Below are 9,144 nucleotides of genomic sequence, written 5' to 3'. Positions count from 1 at the left end.
AGGTGGAGAGGGAGCATTTGGCACAGGAGTTTTTGACCCTCAAGTAGGGTACTGAGTCAGTTACAGCGATCACCAGGATGTTCCATGAGAGGGCGATGTTCTGCCCTGAGCACATGTCCACTGAGCAGGCACGTATGAGCCGTTATTTGAGAATTTTGAGGCGGGATATTCGGGAGTTCGCGGCGAACTCCTCGTACCGTACATTTGCTGAGCTTCAGGCAAATGCCCGGAAGAGGGAGATTGGGCTAGAGACTCAGGCCAGGGAGGAGGCGGAGTCTCAGGGGAGGGATCGGCGACCGGCACAGTCTCAGCCGGCAGCCAAGCGGGCCAAGCCCGCTGATCCCAAACCAGGGAGCCAGAAGGGCCGCACTTGTGGGAAGTGTGGCAAGGGTCATGATGGAGTCTGCCGAGCGGGATCTTGCTACAAGTGTGGCAAGGAGGGGCATATGGCCAAGGACTGCCCCAAGGGGTTTGCGGTGTGTTTTCACTGCAACCAGACCGGACACCGGAAGGCGGAGTGTCCGCAGTTACGAGGATCAGCTCAGGGAGCACCTCAGGGATCCGCCCCTGCCGCCATCAGAGCTACAGAGAGTCGGACGGTGAAGGCCGAGGCGCCGAGGGCACGAGGGAGAGCTTTTTCAGCTGACCGCGGAGGAGGTCCGCGCAGCGCCCGATGTCGTGGCTGGTATGTATTCTTTCATGTATTTATTTTGATGTTGAGATATTATGCTTATATTATGTTATGCGTAGGTACTTTTCTTGTGAATTCTGTACCTGCCTTGGTGTTATTTGACTCGGGTGCAAGTCGGTCTTTTGTATCATTGGCTTTTAGTCAGCATATCAGTGTTAGTTGTGATGCGTTGAGTCGACCTCTAAGAGTTTCCATAGCTGATGAGAGAGTGATATATGCCACGGAGGTTCTCCGAGGTTGCGTAGTCGAGATTTTCGGTGTTGAGTTCCCGATTGATCTGGTTCCTATTGCGATGGGTTATGTCTGTGTCATTGTGGGCATGGACTGGTTGAGCAGATTCGGTGCGGTTATCGACTGCGAGCGTCAGCTGGTGACCATACGAGACCCTAGTGGGGGAGTTCTTTCGGTGTACGGCGAGGGTACACGTTCAGGATCAGCGTTTTGTTCGGCCGCTAGGGCGAGGCAGTGTCTACATCAGGGCTGTAAGGGTTTTGTGGCGTATGTGATGGATACGCGGGTGGTTTCCGAGAGGCCGAGTTCAGTTGAGGAGGTTCCGGTAATGCGTGAGTTCTCGGATGTATTTCCCGAGGAGTTGCCGGGTGTGCCTCCTGTGAGGCAAGTGGAGGTCAGTATCGATTTGGTTCTGGGGGCTGCGCCTATCACTAAGGTGCCTTATCGTCTTGCACCTCCAAAGATGCAAGAGTTATCCTCAGAGCTTCAGGAGCTGTTGGGGAAGGGGTTTATTCGGCCGAGCAGCTCGCCGTGGGGAGCGCCTATCCTCTTCGTCAAGAAGAAGGATGGTTCACACCGGATGTGTATTGATTACCGGGAGTTGAACAAGTTGACGGTCAAGAACCGTTACCCGTTGCCGAGGATCGACGATTTGTTCGATCAGTTACAGGGAGCATCTTGGTTCTCCAAGATCGATTTGAGGTCTGGATATCATCAGGTCAGGGTGTGGGATGAGGACGTCCCGAAGATAGCGTTCAGGACGCGTTATGGGCATTATGAGTTTGTGGTGATGCCTTTTGGGCTCACCAATGCCCCGACGGTGTTCATGGATCTCATGAACCGAGTGTGTAGGCCGATGCTGGATCGGTCGGTGATTGTGTTTATCGACGAGATTCTGGTATATTCGAGATCTAGAGAGCAGCATGAGGAGCATCTGAGAGAGGTTCTCGGAGTTCTAAGATCGGAGAGGCTTTATGCCAAATTCCCCAAGTGTGATTTCTGGTTGCGGGAGGTTTAGTTCTTAGGACATCTCGTTAACCAGGAAGGGATATTGGTCGATCCGGCCAAGGTTGAGGCAGTGATGAGTTGAGAGGTGCCGAAGTCACCCTCCGAGATCAGGAGTTTCCTAGGGTTGGCAGGGTATTATCGGAGATTTATCAAGGATTTCTCCAAGATCGCAGTGCCACTCACCAGATTGACCCGGAAGGGTGTTGCTTTCTCATGGGGTCCCGAGCAGCAGGCCTCCTTTGAGACACTTCGCCAAAGGTTGTGCGAAGCCCTGGTATTAGCTCTCTCGGAAGGGATGGAAGACTTTGTGGTATACTGTAATGCATCGATCCTGGGATTGGGAGCGGTGCTGATGCAGAGAGGGCATGTGATAGCATATGCATCGAGGCAGCTGAAGCCTCATGAGACGAGATATCCCACCCATGATCTAGAGTTGGGGGCAGTAGTGTTCGCCCTCATGATTTGGCGTCACTACTTGTATGGGGTTCAGTGTATGATATACATGGACCATAAGAGTTTGAGGTACTTGATGGATCAGCCCAACCTAAATATGCGACAGAGAAGGTGGTTGGATGTGGTCAAGGATTATGATTGTGAGATCTTGTACCACCCAGGCAAGGCTAATGTGGTAGCCAATGCGTTGAGCCGCAGGGCGGAGGGCACTCCTCTGCGAGATGTATGTTTAAGATTGACCGTGATAGCTCCGGTATTGGACGCCATTCACGGGGCACATGTCGAGGCTGTGCAATCTGAGATGCAGAAGAGGGAGCGGGTTGTTGGTTTGGTTTCAGAGTTCGTTACCGATGGTCGGGGACTTATGACATTTCAGGGGCGTATATGGGTGCCGTTTGTGGGAGGAACACGTACCACTTTGATGGAGGAGGCTCATCGGTCGAAATTTTCGATCCATCCGGGGGCCACTAAGATGTATTTGGATTTGAGAAAGGAGTATTGGTGGCCCTGTATGAAGAGGGACGTCGTGTGGTTTGTTGAGAGGTGCTTGACCTGCTGTAGGGTTAAGGCCGAGCACCAGAGGCCGCATGGCAAGTTGCAGCCATTGGAGGTTCCCGAGTGGAAGTGGGAACAGATCACTATGGATTTCATCACCAAATTGCTGAGGACTGCCAGAGGAGTTGATGCAATTTGGGTGATTGTGGACAGGTTGACGAAGAGCGCTCACTTCCTTGCCATCAGTGAGAGTTCTTCAGTAGAGAAATTGGCGGAGGTGTATGTGAGGGAAGTGGTATCTCGGCATGGGGTGCCGATCTCGATTGTTTCAGACCGTTATGTGCGTTTCACTTCCAGATTCTGGAAGAAATTTCATGAGAAGTTGGGTACTAGACTGCATTTTAGTACCGCATATCATCCCTAGACAGACGGTCAGAGTGAGCGGACGATTCAGACGCTTGAGGACATGCTCCGGGCATGTATGTTGGATTTCGGGGGTAGCTGGGATGCGTATTTACCATTGGCAGAGTTTTCCTACAACAACAGCCATCATTAGAGCATTGGTATGCCACCCTTTGAGCTGTTGTATGGGAGGAGGTGTCGGACCCCGATTTGTTGGGGAGAGGTTGGGCAGAGAGTGATGGGCAGTACAAAGATCATGCTTCAGACGACAGAGCAGATTCAGCAGGTCAGACAGAGGTTGTTAACCGCTCAGAGCCGACAGAAGAGTTATGTAGACAGACGTCGGTCCGAGCTTGAGTTCCAGGTCGGCGACTTTGTTCTCCTGAAGGTCTCTCCTTGGAAAGGAGTGATTCGATTCAGGAAGAGGGGCAAGTTGGGGCCCCGGTATATTGGTCCATTCCGTGTGATCGCGAGGGTAGGCCGGGTAGCCTATCGTTTGGATTTTCCGGCAGAGTTAGGGCAGATTCACGACACTTTTCATGTGTCGCAGCTGAGGAAGTGTATAGCCGATGAGTCAGCAGTGGTTCCATTAGAGGATATTCAGGTGGATGCGAGCTTGAATTATGCCGAGAGACCAAAGGCCATCAGAGATCGGAAAATCAAGGTTCTGAGGAACAAGGAGGTACCCCTGGTGTTGGTTCAGCGGCAACACCGGAAGGGATCAGAGATGACCTGGGAGCCGGAGCGTGAAACGCATGAGCAGCATCCAGAGCTATTTCCAGAGTGAGACTTCGAGGGCGAAGTCTAGTTCTAGTGGGGGAGAGTTGTAACAACCCAGATTTCCAGGTATCTTTTGTGCTTATGTTTTTGGTGTTTTGTGAGGGGACTCGGCGAGTTGGAGCTCAGACTCGCCGAGTAGGATCACGGTGCTGGACGCGGGTTCGCGCCTGGACTCGGCGAGTCCATGGTATGGACTCGACGAGTACGTGCTGTTTATGGAAACCCTAATTTCTCGAGTTTGGGACCTATTTAAAGGGCCTTAAGGCCGTCATTTGTGCTCACCAGACCCCTGAGTGAAACCCTAGCGAGTTTGAGCGTTTGGAGCAAAGCAAGGAGCCATTGTTGACCTTGGAGGTGTTATATTGCAAGGGAAAGGAAGCAATAGCTAAGGGGAATCAAGAGGAGCCACTTCCTGAAAGACTTAAGGCCAGAACATCACATTTGAGGTACTACTTTTGAGCTATTCTCTGTTATGTTGATGTTTATGTTGATTTAGGGCTTATTGAGCCCTTTTGTGGTTAAATCTAGTGCTTCCTTGGTCCCTTAAGTGAGTTAGGTCATAGATCTGGACCTTTGGAGGTCCAGAGTGTCCCTTTGCCCAAGCTTTTTATGAATCCATGAGGGTTTTGGATTGGGGTCTTTGTGCTTAAGGTCAAAACACGATTTATGAGTCATGAGGTGTGTTATGAGCACCAAGTTATGGACTTTACGTGATGAATTAGCTTAGGAGGACCAGATCTATGAGTTGTTGGAGCGGATCTGACCTCAGAAGCAAGTTTGAGTTGATGCATGGCATGGACTCGCCGAGTCTGAAGAACAGACTCGGCAAGTAGCATGAAGATTGTCCTTGACCACTCAGTGAGTGGTCCAGCCGAGTCATGAGCTGACTCAGTGAGTCAGGAAGAGTTAAAGAGGGTTGACAGGTGGGCTGAGTCGAACTGGAACTCGCCGAGTTGTTCTTAAGACTCGGCGAGTTGAGTCGGGGTGGCCCCGCGATTCATACTAGGTGGAACTTGTCGAGTCAGGTGAATACTCGACGTGTCAAAAAGGGAATCCTAGAGAGTTTTTGAAAACACTTAGACTCGCCGAGTCACCCTAGTGCACTCGCCGAGTCCGGTCAAAGTTGACCGTAGACCGTTGACCAGAGTTGACCAGTGTTGACTTGATAGGGGTAGTCAACCTTAGTGGTAAAAGTGTTAATTAAGAGACATATGATGTTATAGGAGGATTATAGCTCGGAGGATCGAGCACGAGTGATTCCAGGATTCGCGAGTTATCGAGATACGCGAGGTGAGTCTCCTCACTATACTTTACCTTGAGTAAGTAATCAAAGTTATGTGACAGAGTATTTGTATGCTATATATATGTGATGTGTTGTACTACATTATTTCTATGTGATTATGCTACGCATGTTTATAGAGTTGGAACCGGAAGGTTCACAGAGTTAGAACCTGAGGGTTCACAGAGTTTGGGTGCACGGACCCACAGAGTTATGGCCTCGAGTGGCTAATATGTGTTATATGTGGTATTTTGGGGAACTCACTAAGCTTCGTGCTTACAGTGTTACTGTTGTTGTTTCAGGTACTAGCGATGACCGTGGGAAGGCGCCGGCTTGATCTGTACATACGCATGGGATTTTTGATATATATATGATCTTGGGATTTTGTATGATGTGATTTGGGATTTTTAAACTTAATTTTTTTATGAAATTAAATGAGAAATGTTTTTAGAATTTGTGAAAAATTATTTTGAAATTCACGGTGTTACAGATGCCTTCACGGTAAAGAGGAGATATCCCACGCAATGGGTCAGGATTATCTTTCAGAGCCTGCATCCGGACGCTTTCTTCAAGGGATTGATTTATTTCCTCCTAAGACCATCCCTTTTGTGTTTGGGAGGAGGTCCAGAGTGCAAGGCTGCTTATTCAGTTGTCATTGGTTTCTTGCCTCTGTCTTTATGAAGAGCAAAGATAACCATCTTCATATTCTCATCAATTGTAAATTTCGGAGTAAGATTTGGGAGTGGTTCTTCCGGAATATCATCAGGGGTCCGGAGTGCAGAGCCCTGATCAATTGGAGCAATTTTAGGTTCTGGAATAGGAGGCTGTACTGAAGGAGTAGCCAGGAAAGCTTGGACGGTTAGAAGAGATTTGGCCTTAGCCATTTTGATAGCTTGCTCAAAAACTTCTGGAAGAGAGGATGGCCAAGAAGTTGTGGACCATATCCTCTTTTGTTCTTCAGAAATGACCTTCAGAATGGACAACTTGGGAGCTTGAAGAGTGAGGATGCTCTTAGGAGCGTCATCAGGAACATATTCGCTTTCATCTTCATTTGCTTCATCTTTGGCACTTTTGGGACGAGATCTAGAGAGAATCTGAAGTTCTTCGTCGTCTGACTCTTCTTCATCTCGGAGAGAGAACTGAGTAGGAGGTTTCCATGGTTTACTGGATCCTTCTCCCCCTCTTGCATCGGTAATCCTACGGACCGGTGCAAGAAACAGAGAGTCCTTGTGATCATTAAACTTTAAGAAGACCTTTTGAAGACCTGTAGTAAGTTGAAGAGAGAGAGAGTATCATAGGATTCAACAGTGTAAGCTTTCTTAGAAAGGTGCTTGAAGGTGGTGCTAAGGATAGAAATCATCTCATAAAATTTCTGGTTCGGAACATCAACGATGTTCCAAGTTGAACGAATAAGTTTGATGAGTACTTGTTGAATAACCATGTTCATTTCATCCTTTTTCTTAATCTCTTTCTCCATTCTTTGAATTTGCTTCTCATGGAGGATTTGAGTCTGCTTGATTAGTTCATTGGTAGCAGTCACCAAGTCATCATGGACTTTGAGCATGGAGGTGATGGTGTTGACGTAGTTATCAAGCAGAACGTCATATTTGGAGTCGACTTCTCCCATTGTGTGCTTTAGTCAAAGAGAGATTAATTGATCCAACTGAGCTTCTCTTTTCGCAACGGATGGTCCGGACGATTTGGAGAGAGATTGGAGAATAGCATCAAGTTTTGAATCGATTCTGGAGACTTGTTGATCCAGTTTGTTGTTTAGTTGAGTGACATAGTTTTCAACTGATGACACTTTTGCCATAGTGTCATAGACAGTAGTATGGATCTCTAGGAGAGCAAAAGGATCAACATAATCGCCAGCAGAGGATTCCTAATTAGAGTCGGACTGTTGCAGAGAAGACTTGTGAGATAGAGGATGAGTTGAACCTGTTTTGGTGGTTGCATCGTCTTCCTGATTTTTTGAGGGAGAGTGTCATCCGGAGTGGTGGACGATGAGGATCCGAATTCATATTAAGACTTAGAACCAGATGGCTTGGATTGGAAGTGAGCAGAGGCTTTGAAGGTGAATTCTGAAATGTGCCTATCTTCGTTGTCCAACAATACATCTTCGGAGATTTCTTCTTCCGAATCAATGTGGAATGCACTTTGATGAGTGGTGATAGGTGGTTGCTTGGAAGTAAGCTCATCATCTATTTTTCGTCAGAAGGCAGACCATAGGGAAATTTGCTCTGAATGGCCCTATTCCTCATGGAAATGAGAGTAGATTCCACTTGAGCTCTAGTGAGGTCCGAACGCCGTGATGTTACCCTGTTAACATAGTCTTTCCAATCAGGATCATTAACTCCTGGTCATCCTTTACTCCTTCTGAGTATCAGACCAGTTGAGGCATTGGAAGTTAGAGGGACTACTCCTCCTTCCGGATGCTTGGGGTCTAGAACAACGGTTCTGGAGTGTGTGTGTGTGTGTGTGTAGAAAAAATGATGGGAATATAAAACTTGACACGTGAGTGTGTTCCATGGGGTGGCAAGGAACTTCGTTCAACACCGACATCACCCTTTTCGGAGGATGAGAGTGGATTATGTGGAGACTCCTCGTGAACATTTAGGGGTACCTCAAATAAGTGGGTAAGAGGGGTGTGCAGATGGCCAGAATCAGCCAAAATGTCATGAGTGCCAACCTATTGAGAGGGGGCACTGACTTTGGTTTTCTTTTTGGTTTTCAGCTTTTTAGGAGATGCCTTTCTCTTGGATGATTTTTTGAGTTTAGATTTGGACATGTCAGGGTTGGCCTCTTCCGAAGTGGATTCAACAGAGACCGGGGCAGGTTGTGTTGGGTCGAACACAACCGAAGTCTCTAGATGTTGTTTCAAATATGGAGATTTGGAAGGAATGATGGCCAACATGTTATTCGGAAGTCGTCTGACCGGACCAAAGGAAGATTGGTCCGGAATTTTATAAGCCTTAACGAGTTTGAAAGAAATACATACCTTCGAAGGAATGGTTCTCACCGGAATGGGGACTTCAAGTTCCTTGAAGATCTGTTCAATCGCCAGGGCCCAAAATCAAGGGCTCGAAATTTTGTTTGATTTTCTCTTAGTGGCAAACTTGAAAAAGTCTTGCCATAATACTCCAGGAAGATCGACGGCGTTCTCACGTCCGGAGTAGATACTAAAAACGATGTTCAGCCAGTCTTTGCTCAAGGTGTCAGTTCCTCCGTGCTTGCTGGATAACCCACGGATGATGAGATGCATAAGAGCAATCCATAGTCTAGAAACAGGGCTTTTCTTGAAGTCTTTGGCCCTGTAGTCTTGTGTGTAGCCAATGTATCTTAGAAACGTTTGGAACTCTTCATTCGTTGGTTTAACCATTTTGAAATCTTTGGGATTAGGTTTGACACCAATCGCCTTGAGAAAGGTCAATTTGTAGATAGGAATGGTGCGATCTCCAATGATGGTGGTTTCTAGAACGCCATCCTCATATTTGATACTTGTGAAAGCACGATGAAGATGATGAAGTGATACTGGTGGGTCAGGGATTTTGGTAAGTGGAATGGATATGGGTTGATTAGCAATGTACTCGATCATTACCCGGATCGATTCATCATAGTATAAAGGGTTTAGGGAGAACAGTTGGGTTGTATCTCTGTGTAACAACCCGAAATTTTCCATCGCCGAAAAACCGTTCTACCCGTAAAAATTCGCCGATTATCAATTCGTTCCAATTTCGTTTTTGGGCTAAATTATTTAAACTTATATGTTTATTTGATACTAATGAGTGTCCAAAACCCTTAGGAA

Source organism: Lactuca sativa, chromosome 3 (assembly GCF_002870075.4).
Source record: "Lactuca sativa cultivar Salinas chromosome 3, Lsat_Salinas_v11, whole genome shotgun sequence".
Taxonomy (NCBI): Eukaryota; Viridiplantae; Streptophyta; class Magnoliopsida; order Asterales; family Asteraceae; genus Lactuca; species Lactuca sativa.
The sequence above is the reverse complement of the archived record's forward strand: the minus strand, read 5'-3'. Positions refer to the sequence as shown.